The sequence below is a fragment of the Pelodiscus sinensis genome, chromosome 3, assembly GCF_049634645.1.
Source record: "Pelodiscus sinensis isolate JC-2024 chromosome 3, ASM4963464v1, whole genome shotgun sequence".
Lineage (NCBI taxonomy): Eukaryota > Metazoa > Chordata > Testudines > Trionychidae > Pelodiscus > Pelodiscus sinensis.
In genome coordinates, this window is record NC_134713.1 from 100,265,380 (window position 1) to 100,286,466 (window position 21,087).

A 21,087-nucleotide genomic window follows, 5' to 3' on the forward strand; every position below is an offset into this window, starting at 1 on the left:
TTTGGAATGATCCTGCTGTAAAGAGCTGTGGAGCCACTGCCTTACTAATACACCAGCTGGCTAGCATACTGGCCTGTATGCTTTAGTTCCTGTCTGAATTTGTCAAGTTTCAACTACAGGTTGAACCTCTCTAGTCCAGCACCCTTGGGACCTGACCCGTGATCTGTTCCCTTCATTATTTACCACTAGCAGATTTACCCAATGTTTCTGGGGTCCTTAACTCAATTGATTTTTTTTCCTTTTGGAAACTAAAAGGAAAATGTACATGCTTTATTTAAAAAAATGCTATTTTTCAAAAACAGTGTTATTTTTATTATGTTAATTTTTGTCAGATTTCTTTTTAAAAGGTATTGTTAAAATTTGTCCATTTAATTTTTTTAGTATTTTTTTTAAATGGGAATGCCATCAAGTTTATTTTTTTCTTCGTCCCTATAAACTCTTATCATTCACTAAGTTTTAACAAAAAAGGGCGATAGTCAATTTGGTTTCCAATAACATTGCCTTCTAATTTTCAAACCTTAAGCATTGATTTAGCTGTTCCAAATCAGCACTACTTCAAATTTGACCATTTTATCTCTTTGCTGTAAGGTTTATTAAGAAGCAATTACATTCCAGGTTCATCCTATTTCATCTGAATCATCTTGGTTCTGTCTCTTACAACCTTCACTCAGACATTTTGAGGACTGATGACTTGGTGAGTCTTTCTTTATCTCTCTCTGTGTGTGCGTGCGTGTGTGTGTGTGTGTTTTGTTTTATGTCCCATTTTAGGAACATCCTATTTTCCAGGTACAACCAAATTTGCTGCTCCTAGCTCTTACTTAGGAGGCATTCTTCATCAAATAGACAAACAGACAGATGCTCTAAAATATATAGTAGATTTTCCCATCTTTGTATTTTCAGATTTATCTGTGATGATTTTATATTTTCTTCAAGGTCATTGATAGAAATGTTAGAAACCATAGAGTCAAGAACTGCTTCCTGCTGGACCTTATAGGTGTGTCTATAAGGCAGCATTATTTTGGAATAAGCTATTTCAGAATAAAAACTCCTAAATAGCTTATTTCAAAATAGCGCATTGCCACTACAAATGCCCATCAAAATGGAGCTTTTACATAGATTGGAGCCTTAATCACATTTAAAGCCCCCTGGAAGCACTTCAGGCAGGGCATTAGGACAGCACTCACCTCCAGACAGCTTTCTGAGGCTATCCGAGGCTTGTGCTTAAATGGAACTCCCTGTACAGTTGTGTCTCAGGTTTCATCCCTTTGCCTACCTCCTTAAGGGAAAGCAAAGCCTTTTCACTGCCTGCTCAGGTTGTCCTTGCGGACACCACAGCACTCTAGCCATGGAGCCAAACCTGTCTCCAAGCAGTCTCCAGCTTGTGGACCTCCTGATGCACCTCCTGATGCAGTTTTTCAGGCTGCCCTCATGGGGATCCCCAGGCTGAGAAGGCCAGGTGAGGAGCATGCAATCCCTCACCACCTGCCATCTCCCCCCATGTGTGTCTAGGGAAAGTAATGGAGCTCACCTGATGGGCCTTCCCCAGCTTCGTCTGATCCCTGGACAATATCCTGGGAAGGCAGTACCAGCCCTAGAGACTGGCTGAGCTCCTACCTAGAGGGCATGGTGGCTTTGCTGGCCTGCTTCTCCTCCTCCTCCTTCTCATTCTATTCAATGCCCAAGAACAAGATTGTGTATGTATAGGCACACTAGTGGAGGAGTCTACATATGCAGACCTGATTTCAGGATCCATCACCAAGGTGTCAGAGACATGGATACCAATGATTTTGGGGCTGTTGTACACATTTTAATTTTGTAAAAGGTTCTCTTAGAACTCTTTTTTTGAGCAACAATTTTGGAAAGTTTGTGGTTTCATGAATATTTTTCAGGAGTATCTAGAAGAGATGTGAGCCCACAAAACCATGGCATAGTTACAAAAATCATTCACAAAATAGTTTTCATTCTCTTAGGCTATGTCTACACTACCAGGTTAGTTCAAGTCATTTTGAAATAATAATTCCCGAAAAAACTATTTTGAAATAAGCTTATTCCTCTTCACAAGCAGGAGAAGTTATTTTGAAATAACAAGACCATTATTTTGAAATAACAAGCTCGGTAGTGTGGATGCTCACCTTGTTATTTCAAAATAAGGGAAGTTATTTCAAAATAACTCCCCAGAATAGACATGCCCTCTAAGTATTAGGGTATGTCTAGACTACATTCCTTTTTCGAAAGAGGCTTTTTTGAAAGATACTTTTGAAAAAGCCTCTTTTGAAAAAGAGCATCCAGACTACAATCAGTACTTTCAAAAAAGCAAGCCGCTTTTTTGAAAGAGAGTACCCAGGCAGTCTGGATGCTCTCTTTCGAAAAAGTGCATTACACAGTGCCTTTTTTTGAAAGAGCACTTTTGAAAAAAGGCATTATCCTTGTAAAATGAGGTTTTCCGCGATCAACAAAACCTCCTCGTTCTTTCATTTTACAGTCGACAGAACGCAGTGGCAGTCTAGACGCAAGTAAAGTTTTTTTAAAAAAAGGCTACTTTTTTCAAAATATCCATGTAGTCTAGACACACCCTTAGGGGTCACTCTATAAATCCCAAAGAGCACAAGGAAGTTGAAAAGATCTTTGTCTACTTTTCTTTTTTTTCCACTATGGTTTGAGCTATTTATTTTCTCACTGAGTTATGGTTTTAGCTACTCATTCACTTATTTTCACTGTTTTATTATTTATTTATTATTGGATATGTCAGTTTTTACTTACCCCACATAGAAGTGGTTCTCTCTTTTGAGGCAAATGAAGAGAATTTTTTTGTAGGATCTTACCCAAGAGACCAGCAAAGAATGACTGCCTAGTAGAGATAACTAAAGATTGAACAAAAGAAAACTGGAAACCTCAGGGATGATGAAAAAGTGTTTAAATAGTGTTGCATATTATATTTTGTTCTTAGTAAAGATTTCATTGTATTAATAAAACTCTAAACTCAAAAGAAAATAGGTTTGCATGCTATAATGACATCCTGGTGAGGCTGAACATACAGTCTATCCTTGATTTGTTTTTTGTGTGTGTCACAAAATTTCAAGAGACTAGTACCATCGTCTTCTTATTGATTTTTTTATGTTTTACAGAGCTGCCAAATTTAAGTGGATTTTGCAAACATCTTAATTTATCACGTAAGTAGATGTTACCCAGGTGCCTGTAAGTGTATATAACTAAATTTGTTTAATGTTTCCTGCCCTGTGAAAGCATTTATCTAATTAGCATTAGAAACAGGTATAGGCCTTTGTGCCAACAAAGATAGTTCTTTCTCATGAGAAGTAGCCACTAATTAAACAATAGCTTTAGATAATGTTGACTTATGTCCAACAATGGTTCATTAACAACTATATTCAAATCCCATTTATTAGATAGTCTTAGCAACTGTATACAAATGTATAAAAATTTGTCTTTAGAGACAAATTATCTTAAGCTGTACCATGATTGTTAATTATTTCTTTTTCTTTCCCACCAATGCTTCCAATGAATAGATGGACAAATTGTGACACATGACTTTAACAACAATTATATATAAGACTGCAATTCCAGGATCCAGTGTAAACCACGAAAAAATTATACTGATACAATTATACTATTCATTTTTATCTATTATTTTTATCACATATTTTGATCTCATAAGAATGCCAAATACGGAAGATTTAATTATCAGCTGTTAGTTTCTATCTGTAAAAACAGTAAGGAATCCTATGGAACCTTAAAGACTATCTGAAGAAGTGGGTTGTGTCCACAAAAAAGCTCATGATACTATATCAATTTTTTATTAGTCTCTAAGGGTATGTCTATACTACCACCCTCGTTCGAACTAGGGTGGTTAATGTAGGCAACCGAAGTTGCAAATGAAGCCCGGGATTTGAATTTCCCGGGCTTCATTTGCATCTTGCCATGCCGCCGCCATTTTTAAAACCCCGCTAGTTCGGACTCCGTGCCCGCGGCTACACATGGCACGGAGTAGGTAGTTCGGATTAGGCTTCCTATTCCGAACAACCAGTACACCTCGTTCCACTGGTGGTAGTGTAGACATACCCTAAGGTGCTACATGATCTTTTTCTTTTTTTTTTAAGTTCCAGACTAACACAACTACTCCTCTGAGACATTTATTTGCTTTCATGGGCAAAATCTCACTTCATAAGAAGCAAATATTATTTTGAATATTGATGTCTATGATAGCTCTATTACACAAGGATCTGTGTGTATTGTGCCAGTGGGACTAGCACACTTTTGTGGAGGAGCAAAACATGGATTTTATAATCTGATCAGGAAAAGAGGCTCAACAGCTTTCACATAGGACACCTTCATCACATCTTTGAAATCTCTTCGAGGGTCAGAGTCACCAACACGGATGTGCTCAAATGGGCCTATGTATTCACCATGCAAACTCTCTTCAACAGAGATGCCTGCACTGGCTTGGGCATGTGTGCTGAATGATGCATCCCAGGGAACATTCTTTATGGTGATCTGGCATCTGGAAAAAGATCCAAAGGATGCCAAAAATTGCACTTCTAGGATATATGCAAGCAAGAACTCAAAGACATGGACATGGATGTGGACAATGAAGAAGATCTCACTCAAGACTGCAGCCTTTGGAAACAAGAGCTCAATGAAAGTTTCCAGAGTTACAAGAGGAAGCAGTGCAGCTTAGCTGAGGAGAAAAGAGCTCACAAAAGGCAGAGTCTAAAGGTTCAAAACTTCACCTTTAAATGGTGAAGCTGCAGCAGACATTGTCTCTCTCATGTGGATCTCTTTAGCCACAGCTGCCATAAAATGAACTGAGTAATTCTCTACATCTTAGGAGCTCATACCCAAGGTTTCTCAAGACTGAAGGATACCTATTACTGCCAGCTCTATTAAAGATACCATTCCTTTTTCAGGCCATAGAGTAAAACAAATTTGAAGTCCCTAGGTTAAGGTTGAGATATTCAAAGGAGGAGAATGCAGGAGTTAGGCATCTAACTGCCATTGAATTTCCATACCTAACTCCTTTAGTCATCTTCTGAAAATCCCCTAAATTATTTTATACATGGCAAATCAAAACAAGGGAAGAATTAAAATGTTTGTTTTTAAATCTCGAGTGTTTAGAGGCTTATTTAATTTACATGAGACTTTTCAGAAATACTTTATAACATGTACAATTTCATATGGAAAGAGGAATATCTCCACAAATACTTGGGAATCTCCAGCACCACATGTAACACTAAGTTTCATCAACTTTGCTTCTTTCAGTTTTTCCTCTTTTCTTTTCAAATATGCAGAGAAGATAGTTCAAGGGGAAAGGATTGTTTGTGATGTTGGTGTTAGGAGACTGGAATGCTGAGTTCTGTCTTTTAAATAATTAAATTGATCAGTTTAGCATATACATGTATAACACTTACCATTAAAAAGTTAACATTTCTTAACTGGAACAAGATTTTTCTTTTCTTTTCTTTTCTTTTCTTTTCTTTTCTTTTCTTTTCTTTTCTTTTCTTTTCTTTTCTTTTCTTTTCTTTTCTTTTCTTTTCTTTTCTTGAAAACATTTAAAGAAATGAATATGTTGGGGAGAAAAATCTTTCCTGGAAACGGATTATATGTAATCAAGCAGCAGTTTTTGCTACTGTAATTTAATTTTGGTAATAAGCACCAATAATTAGGCATATAACTTTTGAATACCAGTACAATGGAAATAGATTTCTTTTTCTATTTTTTCTATTTTTGTCTAAACATTGTTTTGTGCTCTGAAGACAGAGTAATCTGTATGGCCAAGGATGCCTTAGTAAAAGTGTGGGAAATTGTTTTAAGTTTTCTCAGTGGAAGAAGCAAGCTGACTGCCAGGATTCAGAGCAAAACAAAGACTCTAATTGTACTTGCAAAGAGAGGTGCGTGGAGCCACAAGATTTCACTGGGAATAATATCTGACTTTGTTTTATGAGACCTCCATCATGTTCTCTCAGCCCTGTCATATGATCACCAGAATGCTGAATGGGATAGGCATGCCATTTGGCTTTTGGGACTGACCAATTACTTGCACACTAAAGAAGAGTGCAGAGAGACAGCTGACACATAAGTAGAGCCACAGCCGCACAATAAACAGAACACATCCTTAGTTTGGGGAACAGAGGGGCTTGTTAAATGATAAACGTCAGTGGTGAATGGTTAGGCTTAAAAGAAAAAATCTAGCCTAACAGCCATGTTTGCCTCTCCACTGTTCTCTGCAGCCTCCATTGTATCTTTTTCTCTCTGTAGCCAAATGACCTCTAAACCTTGCAAACAGCACACAGAGCTTTTTTCTTCCTTCTCTGTGTAGACTATTATCCTTTCATCTTGAAAGGTCACTGAGTATCAGTTCAAGAAATATACCACTTAGCTTTGAGTGTTCTCTCTGTTTGAAGTGATTTGCCTGTTTGTTTTATAAATGGGGGGTCTGTCTACAAACAAATTGAAAATTAGTTAATCGCCTTTTCCAAGCAGTGTACCGTAGGTGCTGCGCCATAAGGAGAACAGGTTAATCCTAAAACAGATTGAAATATTTCATCAGATGCAGACACACACAGCTCAGTGACTCAGTGCAGTGATGAGACAGTTGGACATGTTTAGTGAGCATAGTTCTAATCTTCAAACACTGGTGTTCTCCCAGCTGCTCATTCTTCCCAGGTTTGCCATAACTAATGTACTGTACTAAAATTAGGGGGGTTTTTTCATCCAAAAGAGGTTGCTAGATGATGGAATTCACATATGCATATTTTAGACTCCATGGTGGTGAATCTAGACAAGCCAGAAAAAAAAACCCATTATCGTTACCAGTTGTACAGAGCCAAACACAACCAAGGAATCTGAAACATTGTCTGATAATACTACACACTTAAGTGCAATTTCTGTTTTTTATTTGTTAGAAACTTATATCGTTAACAAAATCCACTTATACATACATTCAAAAGAAATTGTACAACCAAAACAGAAAATCAGTTCACTGTCCTTGAATTTTGGCGGTTGACCAAAGAAACATTAAATTAAAGCTGGTATTCAGGAAGCATTCTGTGCAAGTCGATTATACTGTCAACTAGCAAATGTATTTTATTAGCTTGTCTAAGTTTATCAGGTGATTTTAACAAGTTTCAATGCTCTGCATTTCCAATGAATTCAGAGTGCAATATGAAAAGGAATGGAAAACAAAAGGGAACTGGATGAAGAGGTAAATAAAATAGGGGCTATGTTCACAGCTGACTATGGCAAAGCATGTGACCACATTAGGGAGTATGGTGGTTGAGGCTGAAAGTGTAGTAGGGAAAATGACTAATAGATGCACGTAAGAACATAGAAGATAAAGTAAGGCCATATCTTGGTGCACATTTGTGCTTTTCTACACTCTAGACTAGGGGTGAGGAAACTTTTTTTGGGGCGGGAGCTGCTGACAAACAGAAAAATCAGTCGGGAGCCACACACAAGTGAGAAGCAAAAAAACCTTTCACTGATGTGGCCCCCATTTGAGGAAAGAGACACTCCCCACACTCTCCTTGCCCACCAGAGCCTAGAGGGGCCTAGCCTAGTAGATGTTTGTGTGCTCCAGCCCTGCAGTGGGGCAGAAGTAGGGCTGGAGCACTAGCACAGGCTCCCCAATGCTGGGGGGCTCTGAGCTCGGGGGCTGAATCCAGGCAAGCTGGGGGCTGCATGTGGCCCCCGAGCCTGAGGTTCCCCACCCCTGCTCTAGACACTACAGCAGCAGCACAGATATAGCTCTGCAGCTATCCACTGGTCGTGATGGCATTTTTCCCTTGCAGTAATTAATCAATCCCTTAGCAGGTTCCATGGAAGAATTATTTAGTCAACATAATGCTGTCTACACTGAGGCTTAGGTTCACTGAAATATGGCCTTCAGGGATATAAATATTTTACACAGCTGAGTGATGTATCTAGGTTGACCTAAGTTTTAGCTATCGATTAGATCTTCATGTAACTCTGTTGACTTTAGTGGAGCTATGCCTGTTCCCCTAGTTGTGTATCTCTCCCTTTGTCATCTTATTACACTCATTTGCTTCAACTTCACCTTTCTTCAATGTGCTACTGACACCAACTTACATTCATTCAGGGTAAAATGTTTAATCTTTTTGTCATCTCAGTATTAAATATGAAAGGAGAGGGGAGCAAGCAAAAGCCATAATGAAGAGGAGGCGGCAAATTGGGAGCTAGGAAGAGGAAAGCAGAAGAAATGCAACAAATAGAAAAAAACATTGAGAGAAATGGAAGATGCTAAGGCCCTGTCTATGTAATCAGTTTGTGAATTTCAAGCCAGACCTACAGCACACTAAGTAGGCTAACCTGGACTAAAAGTTCCATAGTGCACATTGACCTATTTCTGTACAGCAGCATGACTTTGTACACTATGGGTATGTCTACACAACAGCACTAATTCGAACTAATTTAATTCGAATTAGTTAATTCAAACTAAGGTAATTCGAATTAGTGCATCTAGACCTAAAAACTAATTCCGATTAGCATTTTGCTAATTCGAAATAGCATGTCCACATTGAGGGTATGTCTAAACTACATGGCTCCATCGACAGAGCCATGTAGATTTGTTTGTTCGGCAAAGGAAAATGAAGCTGCAATTTAAATAATCGCGGCTTCATTTAAATTTAAATGGCTGCCGCGCTGAGCCGACAAACAGCTGATCAGCTGTTTGCCGGCTCAGCGCGCTAGTCTGGATGCTCCTGCGCTGACCTGAAAGCCCTTTATCGACCTCTCCGGTAAACCTCATCCTACGAGGCATAACGGGGAGGTCGATAAAGGGCTTTCAGGTCGGCACGGGAGCATCCAGACTAGCGCACTGAGCTGACAAACAGTTGATCAGCTGTTTGTCGGCTCAGCGCAGCAGCTATTTAAATTTAAATGAAGCTGCGATTATTTAAATCGTGGCTTCATTTCCCTTTGCCGATCAGCCTAATCTACATGGCTCCATTAATGGAGTACCGGAACCAGTACCAACAGGGTATCAGGTTAGGAGTGTGGAGCTGCTGCCTCAGGCTAGCTGAGGGCTGTGCTTAAAGGGACCCGACCCTCACCCCAGAAAGACAGTTTTCAGGGTTCCCCGCTTGCTTGTCTAACTCAATGAGGGATAGCAAAGCAGTCCTGTCTTGAAGCGCCACACTTGGCACATCACAGCACTCGGCCATCAGCCCGGCTGCACTTTTCACAGGCTGCTATACGGGGGGATCAATCAGGGGGCTGTCAGGATCGAGGAGGCCCTGCAGGAGAGCTTCCACCCTGAGAAGCCCGTGGAGCCACCCCAGTCCTCCCCATCGGGGGCTTGTGCCCCATTCCTCCCTCACCTCCTTCCATTTACCCCTCCTGACCCCCCTTCCTGATGTAAAAAATAAAGGACACGTGTTAAAAAATAGAAACTCTCTTTATTTAACAAAACTGGGGAGGGGGAGGGATTAACCTCTGGGGAAAAGGAGGTGGGAGAGGAAACGAGAGAGGGTGGGAGAGGAGAGGGGGAAACCTGGGAGGAGGGAACTGGAAGGGGGAAGCCAGGGGAAGAAGGAGGAGGGGAAGTATAAAACTATTGTATGCCATATCTTCAGTACTGTGTACAGATGTAGTCTCCTCACCTCAAAAAAGATATTTTGGCCTTAGAAAGGGTTCAGAAAAGGGCAACTAAAATGATTAGGGGTTTGGAACAGGTCCCATATGAAGAGAGGCTAAAGAGACTGGGACTTTTCAGCTTAGAAAAGAGGAGACTGAGGAGGGATATGATAGAGGTCTATAAAATCATGAGTGGTGTAGAGAGGGTGAATAAAGAAAAGTTCTTCATTAGTTCCCATAATATAAGTACTAGAGGACACCAAATGAAATTAATGTGTAGCAGGCTTAAAACTAATAAAAGAAAGTTCTTCTTCACACAGCTCATAGTCAATCTGTGGAACTCCTTGCCAGGAGGCTGTAAAGGCTAGAACTATAACAGAGTTTAAAGAGAAGTTAAAGTCATGGAGGTTGGGTCCATGGAGTGCTATTAGCCAGGCAGTAGGAATGCTGTCCCTGGCCTCTGTTTGTGGAAGGCTGGAGATGGATGGCATGAGACAAATTGCTTGGTTATTGTCTTTGGTCCATCCCCTCCCGGGTACCTGGTGTTGGACGCTGTCGGCAGACAGACTACTGGGCTAAATGGACCTTTGGTCTGACCAGTACGGCCATTCTTATGTTCTTATGTTCTAAGCTCAGGGTCGGGGGTCTCACTGGACCAACTTGATTTTCATGCAGACCTGCTCCTTGGTTTGCATGTGGCCTTGGTGGCCAGGCTGGCAGCTATCCTGCCCTAGAGGGCCACATTCCTGTGCCTAGTGCGGAGATCGTGGACATTAGAGGCCTCCCCCCAAACCTCCATGAGGTCCATGATCTCCGCACTAGACCAGGAGGGCACAAGCCTCTTGCGGCCCCGGGCAGGCTCCTGGGAACCGCCAGCCTGATCCTGGGAAGAGGCGGAGGGCTGGGTGGCAGCGGGTGGCTGGTGCGTGCCGTGCCAGGTGCAGGGTTTGCTGGCTGGGCGCTGGCAGGCTTGCAACTGGCACAAGCACTGTAGCCAGACTGTGCCCCCATTAAGGGCTCCGGGGCTGGGAGAGGGGCAGAAGAGTTTCCCTGGTTTGGCCCAGAGTGGCCACCAGGGCAATCTGGGAAGGGCTAGCCTCCAACTAGTTCGAATTATGTGGCTACACAGCCCTTAATTCGAACTAGGCATTACTCCTCATAGAATGAGGTTAACCTAGTTCGAATTAAGCGCTCCGCTAGTTCGATTTAACGTCGAACTAGTGGTTTGTATGTGTAGCCCCTATTAAAGTTAATTCAAAATAATGGCTGTTAGTTCGAATTAACTTTGTAGTGTAGACATACCCTATGGGACTTTTATTCACGGAAGCAGGATTCAGAGACTTAAAGCACAGCAGGCTAGAGTACTGTATACTTAAACCATAGCTTTGTCATGCAGTATGCTTCTGTGTCAACAATCCCTAAGATTCTGGTTTGGATTCCAATTCTTTTATAACTTTTTTGTTCATAATATTGGAAGATAAGGCCTCATGAACTTATTTTGAGGGTGAGAAGATGGTGGGACAGATTATTATTATGACTGTTCAGTTCTGAAACATAACTGATGAGCATTTAAAATGCATAGATTTCTGTTTTGATAAAATAAGGGGGTTTTGTGCATTTTGTTTCTTAATGTAAAATGGCTTGGTTATTGCAGTCTCCTAGGTGTTTAATATCCGACATCAGAAAATCAATACCAGAACAGACACTAATTGGCAGACTTGCTACTAGCAAGGGGTAAAGAATGAATGGATAGGGAAAGTCTCAGCCTTTGAAGTGAATATTTCAGTTATGAGTTGAGACACTTGCTGAAGTATGCTTTCCCTGTCTCTGTCCATACTATATATGTCTTTGGGATAAATTTCCAGAGATGACAGACTGGCACCTAACAGAAGCACTAAAATCATCATATTTTTTCAAAGAATTGGAGTCTATACATTGTTTGCAAGTTTTTATGAAGCAATTAATCCTTGGTTTGATGACAAGTACTTATGGGATTTTGAAGACATATTGATGTTCTAACTTGTCATAGTGCACACTCCAGAAAGCTAAAAACCATCATTTACTGGCAAGCTGCTTTGTTTTTTAATCCATGTTTCACTCTGAAGTTCAGACAATCTGAAGGAAACAAAGTGAGTCACTGGCATTGCCTTTGCTCTTTAATCATTCTTCTTCTTTTCAGGACATTGGACATTAACCATGTCTAAGTGTAGATTTAACATCCCTCACTGTTGACCAGATAAAAAAAAAATCCTTTAAAAAGCCAGAGAAGTATTTCTTCTGTGCTGATGCATTTAGGATATGTTCACAGAGCCAAAGAATAACGGATTTTGGATCAACTGGATGTACTGAATGATTCAAGGCTGCTGAGCAAGGTGATGAATTTCACCATAGACAGAGTTATCCTCCAGTGTTAGACAAATGTGCAGTGTTTGCAGTGGCAGTCTGTTTATAGACCAGAAGAGTAATGACATCTCTATGTAGAAAGAAAATTTGCTCACATCAAACATTTTTCAAAAGCATAAAGGTAAAGACAGCTGATTTCAGCTCCTGCTGCATTTGACCTTGGTAAATGTTTAGCCATGATTTGCATAACGTCTATTCAAATGACTACATCTTTACAAATATTCATTTGTATTTTCCCTTTCTTTAAAATTATTATAATATATTTTTGTTATAGTAGCACCTAGATGCCTCAGCCAAGATTGGGTCCCCATTGTACAAATACACAGTCCCTTTTCCGGATACTTTACAATCCAAATGTATAAGACAGAGAAAAGGTAAGAGAAGAAAGGAAGTATTATTATTCCAGTTTTACAGTTGAAGATCCAGATAACTATTATAATTTTTTGTGCAGTAGTGTCGAGAGTTCAGGGCCCACTGTGCTGGGCTCTGTCTAAACATATAACAAAGAGACAATTCATGCCTCAAAGAATTTACAGTCTAAGGCTATGTCTACAGTACCAGGTTATTTCAAAATAAGTTATTTCAAAATAAAAACTCCGGAAATAACTATCCCCATCCCCCTTCTTTCCTGAAATGTGATTTGTCCTTTTCATATGTGTTCATTTTTTTTAATTGTATCTTTTGGTATATATGGTTGTGACAATTTTCTTCCACTATTTGATCTGAGGAAGTAGGTCTGGCCCACGAAAGCTCATCATCTAATAAACCATCTTGTTAGTCTTTAAAGTTCTACATAGTCCTGTTTTTTGTTTCAGCTACACCAGACAAACACGGCTACATTTCTATCACTATTTTGAAATAGGACGTCCACACTACAGGGAAGGCTCGAAATTAGTCCGAGGCTTAATGTGTATATTCAATCTCAACTTAAGAGCCCCAGAAAGAACTGGGGAGTAATTTACTTCGAATGACTCTGCGGAGTCGTTATTTTGAAACAACAGCAGCTGAGCATCAACACTAACCCTATTTTGAAATAGGAATTTCAAAATAGGTGTTATTTCCTGTAGCATGAGGGGTTATTATTTTGAAATAATGGGCTTGCTGTGTGGATGCTCACCTTGTTTCAAAATATCGGGAGTTATTTTGAAATAACGCTGTAGTGTAGACATGCCCAAAGATTGTGACTTGTCCAAGATCACATTGGAAGTTTGTGGCAGAGCCAGAAAGTGACTCCTATATCTCCTAAATATATGTCTACCTTTCTTCATCCTTCTTAATAAGGTACTAGCCTCCCTGGGTGCTGAACTGGTTTAGGTTAAAAATAAATCCTTCTTGAAACTTTGTTAAAAACTAGAAATAAAACCCAAATGGCATTTTTTTCTGAGGTTAATAATACTGACAATTTTTTCTTTTTTAATTACAGGCTGTCCCTGGGTTACGTACAAGATAGGGACTGTAGGTTTGTTCTTAAGTTGAATTTGTATGTAAGTCGGAACTGGCGTCCAGATTCAGCCGCTGCTGAAACTGACCAGCGGCTGACTACAGGAAGCCCGAGGCAGAGTTGCTCTGCCCTGGGCTTCCTGGAATCAGCCGCTGATCAGTTTCAACAGCGGCTGAATTTGGACGCCTGGGACAGAGCAGCTGGGGCACTGCCGGGTTGGTCCAGTAGCGCCGAGGAGCGGCGCTGCGGGACCAACCCGGCAGCACCCCAGCTGCTCTACCCCAGCATCGTCGGCGAGAAAAGCCTGGTCTTCTGGGGGGGGGGCGCACACTAGCTGCGCCCCCCCCAGCAGACCAGGGAGATGCGGGTGGTGGGACCGCCGAGACGCGCCGCGGTCCCGCCCGCATCCTCCGCGGCTTTGCTCCACATCTCCCTGGTCTGCTTGGGGGGGGGGCTCCCCCCCAAGCAGACCAGGGAGATGCGGAGCAGCTTTTCTCGCCCCGGAGGACACGGGCAGCGGGACCGCGGCGCATCTGGGCGTCCCGCTGCTCGAGTCCTCCAGGGCGAGAAAAACCCCGTTCGTAACTGCAGATCTGACATAAGTCGGATCCGCGTAACTCGGGGACTGCCTGTATTATTATTTTTTATTTGCAGAGCCCTCCTGCAAAAGTTTTGGCTGAGCTTAAAGTGAAAGTTCGTGATAGATTTTGTTCAAAGTGTTTCCAGCACATATGAAAGCAGGAAGCACCATCTCTCAAGCTAGTTTATTCTCATAAAACATCCAGCTCAGATGGCAGACGCAATCATTTGACACTTTTACAGTCATTTATTTGGGCCCAAATTCTTTTCTTAGCTACACCTATGCAACCACCACTGAAGTAACTGAGTCTGAATTTGTCACTTTGAATGTTAACCGCTGCCCTGCATTAGAAAAAGAATGCACCAATCACAATATAGCCCTCTTGGCTTAAAAAGTGACTGAAAAGATGTTGGTCTTTAATCAAACCTTAATATAATGTATTCTCAATATGATGTCAGTTACTTTGCTAGAGCTCTACCAGCCAGATCAGGATTAAAAGATAGACATTTCAATAGTCATTTACCAAAAAAAAAGAGGTTTAAGAGAAAATGGCAGCTACACAAACACAATATAAGGATTGGCAGGAAGAATCCTCTTTAGATCCCTAGTCAAACAAAAATGTCTCTTGATTACTGTGCAGGATGGGGAGAGAAATGGGCAGTTGTAGATCCTTGGCAAACACTGTACCACATATAATTATTGGCTTTACTAGCCACTGTTATGTGCTGTTCCATTCACCAGGAAAGGCCAGAGATGAGCAGACAGATGAGGTGTATGGCAATACTTTCACCAGGATGTTTATTTTGGGACCCCTGCCATTAAAATTCTACCCTAAGCCAGCACAGTCATTTTTCCTTAATTAGCTTTACCTATTAATTTATACTTTGTCAGGATCCTGAAACTCGTGGTTTATGTGTTGAAGTTTAGCAGGTTGCAGTTTCAGTCCTAAGAACTGTTTCATTGAGAAGCGTAGAACATGCACTCTGTAGTCTTTTGTACAGCTTGCAAGCCAGGTCCTTAGGTGGTATAAATGAGCATCACTGCAGGGAATTGCATGGCACTACGTTGACTACTACCATCTGAAGATTAAGGCCCATTCATGTTTTCACATCTTAGGCTTTGTCTACACTAGCAACTGAGCAACAAAGCATTTGTCATTCACAGATGCTTAACCCCTTCCCCTGAATGACAAAAGATTTGCTGTGGCAAGTACAGGTTTAAACAGTGCTTTGTTGGCAGGAGTGCTCTTTTTTTGTTGCCAAATAGGGTTGCCAGATGGTTGAAACAAAAATACCGAACACCCATGCTCCGAAAAAAAAAAACAGGAAAAAATTCTGTCGAAGGGAGAAAAAAAAAGGGGGGGGGGGGGAGACCAAAGTTGTTGACCAAAAAACCCAAAAATTCCAAGGACTTATTAAGCCCAAAAAAAAAAAAAAAACCAGCATTAAAACAGCATGTCCCCTTTAAGAGTGAGTGCGGGGATAGGAACAGGGGAGCAGTTAGACCCAGGGAAAAGCATTGCTTCCCCTAGGTCTTTTGGCCGGCAGCCATTTTGTGCCAGCAGCCTTGGGAAACCAGGTAAGCATGGGGTCGGGGGGCTGGGGGTGTTGGGAGCCAGGGGGGAGGACGGCCACTGAGTGTTGGTAGGGGTGCCAGATTCCCAGCATTTTCGCCTCCTGGCCAGGGAAAAATTCAGAAAATACTAGACATTTTAGGTGTCCAGTATCTCTGAATTTTTTTACCAGACAGGAGCCAAAAATACCGGACTGTCTGGGTGAAGACCGGACACTTGGCAACCCTAATAGCAGAGCCTGCTCTGCAAAGCAGCCTCCTGCTACCCAAAGCAGAGAGGCAGACCCCAGGGCAACACAATGGCAGGGCGGAGGGTGGGGTGACCATGGGTAGGAAGGTGACTTCCCCATAGCGAAGTCTTTGGGTGTCCCAGTGGAAAGAAGCGGGAATTCCACTCCACTCAGTTTTGGCTGAGAGCCCATGGAAAGTGCCTAAACAACCACAAAGCACCTGTGGGATTCTGTCCTGGACTATGGCTCCACACCTTGCTTGAACAGCACTCGGGGACAGGGATTCTCCTTCTCCTCCCCAAGGCATTACTCCTAGGCCAGAAGCAACCAGATGAAGGCTCCCAGCTCCCAATCGCGCCTCACCTCCCAGCTTCTCCACCCACCTCCCGCCAGGCTTCTGATGCAACCAGAGGCTCCCAGTAGCAATCGTGGCCCCGTCTCACAGCTGGGACTCCCAGGGGAGAGTCCCAGCCACTCTCCCCACCCCCGCCACATTTCTGACGCGACCAGAGGCTCCCAGCCTGGGATTCTCAGCTGGGAGGTGGGGCTGCGATCGCTGCTGGGAGCCTGTGATTGCACAGAAGCCTGGCAAAGGCAGGGGGAGTGGCTGGGAGTCCCAGCCACAACTCCTGCCCATGTCAGATTTCCGCCCAGTGCCCAGCCTGAAAAATCAGAGAATACTGGACATTGCACATGTCCGGTATTGTCTGATTTTTTTTACTGGGCAGAGGGCACAAATGCTGGACTGTCTGGTAGGATACCAGACACCTGGCAACCCTATGACAAAAGTATCTAAAAAAGTGTTTACACTGCCTGACTTTTAGCGAACAGTGCTGTGCCGCTAAAAGCTGTGTAGTGCAGACACACTTAGCATGTAGTACCTCCCTTTTTCTCAGTGGTAGCTATAAGAGTCATCACCAGGCCTACTAGACCTGTCTACTGTCATGGACATAGTATGGTATGTAATGGCACAATTTGAGCAGCAGGACAGATTTTCAGCAAAACAATGAGAAAAAAAATTGTGCACAAATTGTTGAGAGAAACAATGCAGGCAGATGGTGTCTGAGCTCATGAGTGTGTTATATATTTGTAAACAAATTATGTAGATTTAAAAAGAAAAAACCTACAAATTGGTCTTTAAGAAATCTGGTAACAGCTCAGTTTATTAAACTCACATTGAATTAATGTAAATAAGAGATTGAAAATACAAAACAGTGTTCTAAGTTCTCTTTTTTAAAATTCTCCTCTGCCAAAAAATTGGTGAGATAAATGTTAAAATTAAGCTACCTGTGTCTTTCAGGTGATTCAGCCATGGAAAGATGTCAAAATGTTGCTGCGAATATGACTCTCATGTAATATTTACTTAACAGAAACACTCAAGATTGTAATCAGGATCAGAATTCAGTGTCCTACGTCACATACAAAGTCAAAATCCCATCCACATGGAATTAATTGCAGGACCAGCGTGTATAAAAACAAATGGCACAAAAAAGATGAGAAGTCAGAGATACAATGATGCCTTTTGTCATCCCAGTGAAAATTGCCAATATTTGGCCAAGTTTGCACATGTTTAGTAGAGGTTTTTTAAAGTTTAGCATCTATATTTTCTGACATTTCCATCTTCCCTGTGCATGCTCTATTCTCTCTCAGCTCCCAGTGCTGACCAATACACAAATGCACCATACTAACAAAGAGACTGAGCATGGTCTAACCCTGAGCTATACAGATCACTTGGAGTTCTGTAACAGCTGTTCCCAGCCATTCCAAGGAAGAGGGAGTCTGGGCAGCTGAACTGAGAACAGGGAACTTGTCTCCCCTTTGCTCTGAATGAATTTCCCACTAGTGATCAGGCAACAACAAGGAGGAAATCAACTAACCTGAATGAAGAGGGGAAAGAGCCAGACCACAGGTGAGGGAAAGGGTTAGGTAGGGACAAGAAGTCTGGTGATACTGATACTAGAAGTGGAAAGAGAGAAACTGTGAATGTTCCTTGAAAGTGGGTTGGTGGTGGGATAATACGATGTTGGAGACTAGGAATGGTTGGTCAAGGAGCCTGGGACAGGATGGAGGTGGGAACTGCCTTGCTATGGAGACTGGGAACTAATGAAAGAAATGGAGACTACAACCCACTTGGCCAGAGTGAAGGGAATACTGAGATGAGAAATAAGGAGATGGAGTCTTCAACAAGGAGCAGAGGAAGGGGAGGAGCTGGGGAAGCTGACTAGGAGCCAAGGAGGGAAGTTGACTAGGGACTAGTAGGAAGGGAAGAGAGAGATCCAACATGAACCCAGGAGGGGACTGGTTATATAAGGCAGCTAGAACTGGAATGAGAAGTCTGAACAATTGGGAATGAGACATAAACCCAGGATTGGAAGACAGGGCTAGGATGAGAACATGTTGGAAGGGGGGCAAGCAGAAAGGGTCACCCTTGATGGGAAACAGGCAGAAAAGTCAGTGACTACACTTTCCTCCAGAGCCTGAAATAGAACTCATAAATCTGAGTCTCACCATTCCTCTGCCATCTGCAAATAGCTGTGAAACCCACTGGTAATATGTATGTTTCACTATTCAACATTTGGTTTTATTCTCATTGTTCAGTATGTATTATTAGGAGTTAAGTAGCGTACTATTCAAACTTGTTTTGAACACAGAATGATCAGTTTCTGCACAAGCTTTTCTATGGGGTTTATCACTAGCGGGTCTTTGGGTTTCCCAAATATTTATTTATCTTCACAACATGCCTGTGAAGCAAAGTCCTGGTATTATCCCCATTTTGCAGATGGTGAGCAGAAACAGAGTAAATTAAAAATGCCCGCTAATTTGGATGCTCAGTTTGAGATAAATACCTGATTTTTCAAAGTCCTTAGATTTCTGTCTCTTTCTATAAGCAAAGCACAGCTTTCACTGACTTCAGCAGCAGTTTAGTGCTTCTGCCAGTCAAACCCCAAGGTCTCAAGTCAAGAACACAGAAGATAAGGAAGACTCAATTAGAGACCACAGTTGAAAAGTTTTTAAGTTATTTGCCTAGCATTACATAGAAACTCTGTTCCAGGCAAGGATAGAATCAGATTATGCAGGTCAGCCTTCAATTCCCTGCATGAGACCATGCTTTCTCTTTGTGCAAACTTCTGCCTCATTTGGTATACACCTACCAATTTATTCAAGAAATGAGGAAGAGATCCTACATACAACAGCCTCCTTTACTATACAACCTGGATCCATACAGGATGCACAGAATGAGGCAGAGGTTCTGTGGGAAAAATAGTATGTAATCAGGTAATTAAAGATTGTACAATAATGTACATAAGGAAGTATACAAATCCAAGACAAAAGAATGACATGAGCTACATTTCTTTCAACAACTCAGTTTTTACTTGATTTTAATTAATAAACAAATTCATTGTAAAATTCTAAGAAAGTATTTGGTCCTCAAAGAGTAAGAGCTGAGGATGATGTGTTTTATTCTTCATACATAATAAATAGTTTGAAACTGCCTTTGAGCTTAATTATGTAGTTGTAACAATCTCCTCTATTAGAAAGGACCATTTTTTCCTCCCTTCTGATTAGAGCTAATAGGGGAAAAAATGGTGGAACAGTTTGCCATCTGTAGATGTGGCTTCATCAAAAGTTATATGGTTCATAATAACGTATCAATTGTGATAACATTTTCAATGGAAAAAGTCACAATGAATTTTTTAGATTTTATTGTTTGGATTTATTTCCTTGTTACTAGGGTTGACAGATATTTTCACAAAAAATCCCAAACATGACAGGAAAAACAAATTGGTTGGAAAAAAACCCAAAAAACAACAGGGAGCCAAAGTTGTTGAGCAAAGAAAAAAAAAGGTATACTCGCTCCCCCCACCCTTGCCAGAAGTGGCAGGGAAAGAATGTCCCCGACGGGCCAGAAATAATGGACTATCCAGGCAAAAACCGGACACCTGGCAACCCTAATTGTTACTAATTTATTATATTTAATACTTTATGTATTATGTAATATGTATTAATGAATCCTCTATATTTTATTAAGATTTTGACATTATCAAAATAAAACATTTAAAGGTTATGAATAAAACTTTTTTTTAAATGCTTATTTTGTGGAATATTTCTAAATGCCAGGATTTCCTCCAGGATGGGAATTCCAGTTTCTAATTAGCTCTATTCCTGGCTTGTTCAACAGTCAGCCTATCAGAGATAGACAGCCCTGGGTGTCACTTGCATCATACTTCTTTCTTCTTACCTAGTTCACAGCAGTATTATACTTGTCCATTTTTCTGGATGTCTCTATGCTATCGGCATATGAGAATCATCCCCCACCATAACTGGTCTTCTCCTGTGTGTCTCATGGCATGCTCATGGTTTGCATCTCAACCTTTTCTGTTGGTTAATTATTTTGATTAAGCAACTTTTTACTAATCACAATCCTTCCTTGAGAAGTCCATGTCTTTGTCTGTATTCACATCTTATCACTCCAAAAAGCACTTTATTGAATCAGAATGCATCTTTCCCCTCAACAGCTTTTTGTGCTGGCTGCTTGCATGATCTTTCTTGTTGTACAGTAGAAAGACAGGAGATTTCTTCAAATCATTTGGATAATGCATGCCTTATTGATTCATGTAGTAAGAGTTGTTATTTTTGTAGTGGTTCATGATAGTTCCCATTGCCTGTAATATTATGTGTCACTGAGAGGAAGAATATCAAGAATTACTGGCATATTAGCACTGTTGGGAAAAGCAACACTTTGGAGGAAAAACTGTATTAGGTACTTTCTAGTGCAGTGGCTGGATGACATTCCCAAAATTTCTAGAAGGAATACAGGCTTTATCCATGTGTGGTCACTTTCATAAACCTCATTCTGGCCTTCAGTATTCGAAACCACCATTTAGGAAGTCTGTGGCCGTAACCAAAGAATTATTGGACTTTGATTTGCAGATGTTAGTACATTAAACAGAGATAATAAGACAGGAGGAAAGAACATTTATTGATCCTATACAGGATTGGTTTTCAGCTTGGTTTGTTTGTAAGGCACTGACAGAATGAGCATTAGTGTTTATGGATAAGAATTCTATGTGTTATCATAGAAGCATACAATCTTTTTTTTCCTTTTCAAAGAAGGTTTTCTTTGCTAGTATGTTCCTTAAAACCCTGACTCTTTTTAGAATATGTGAAACAGCAAATGAGGGTGCAAATGTACACCCCATTAGTGGACTTGATTTAAATGTACTGACTGATGTTTTTCCCCCCATTAAAATGAA

General features: G+C 41.2%; 1 long non-coding RNA gene across 1 annotated transcript in view; it reads left to right on the top strand.

Annotated features, from left to right (window-relative positions):
* Positions 1–12,281: 12,281 nt before the first annotated feature.
* LOC142827897 (uncharacterized) overlaps positions 12,282–21,087 on the top strand; it is a 52,258-nt gene continuing 43,452 nt past the window's right edge. The window contains exon 1 of the long non-coding RNA XR_012902694.1: positions 12,282–12,383. This is a non-coding gene — a long non-coding RNA (uncharacterized LOC142827897). The remainder of the gene's footprint in view (positions 12,384–21,087) is intronic.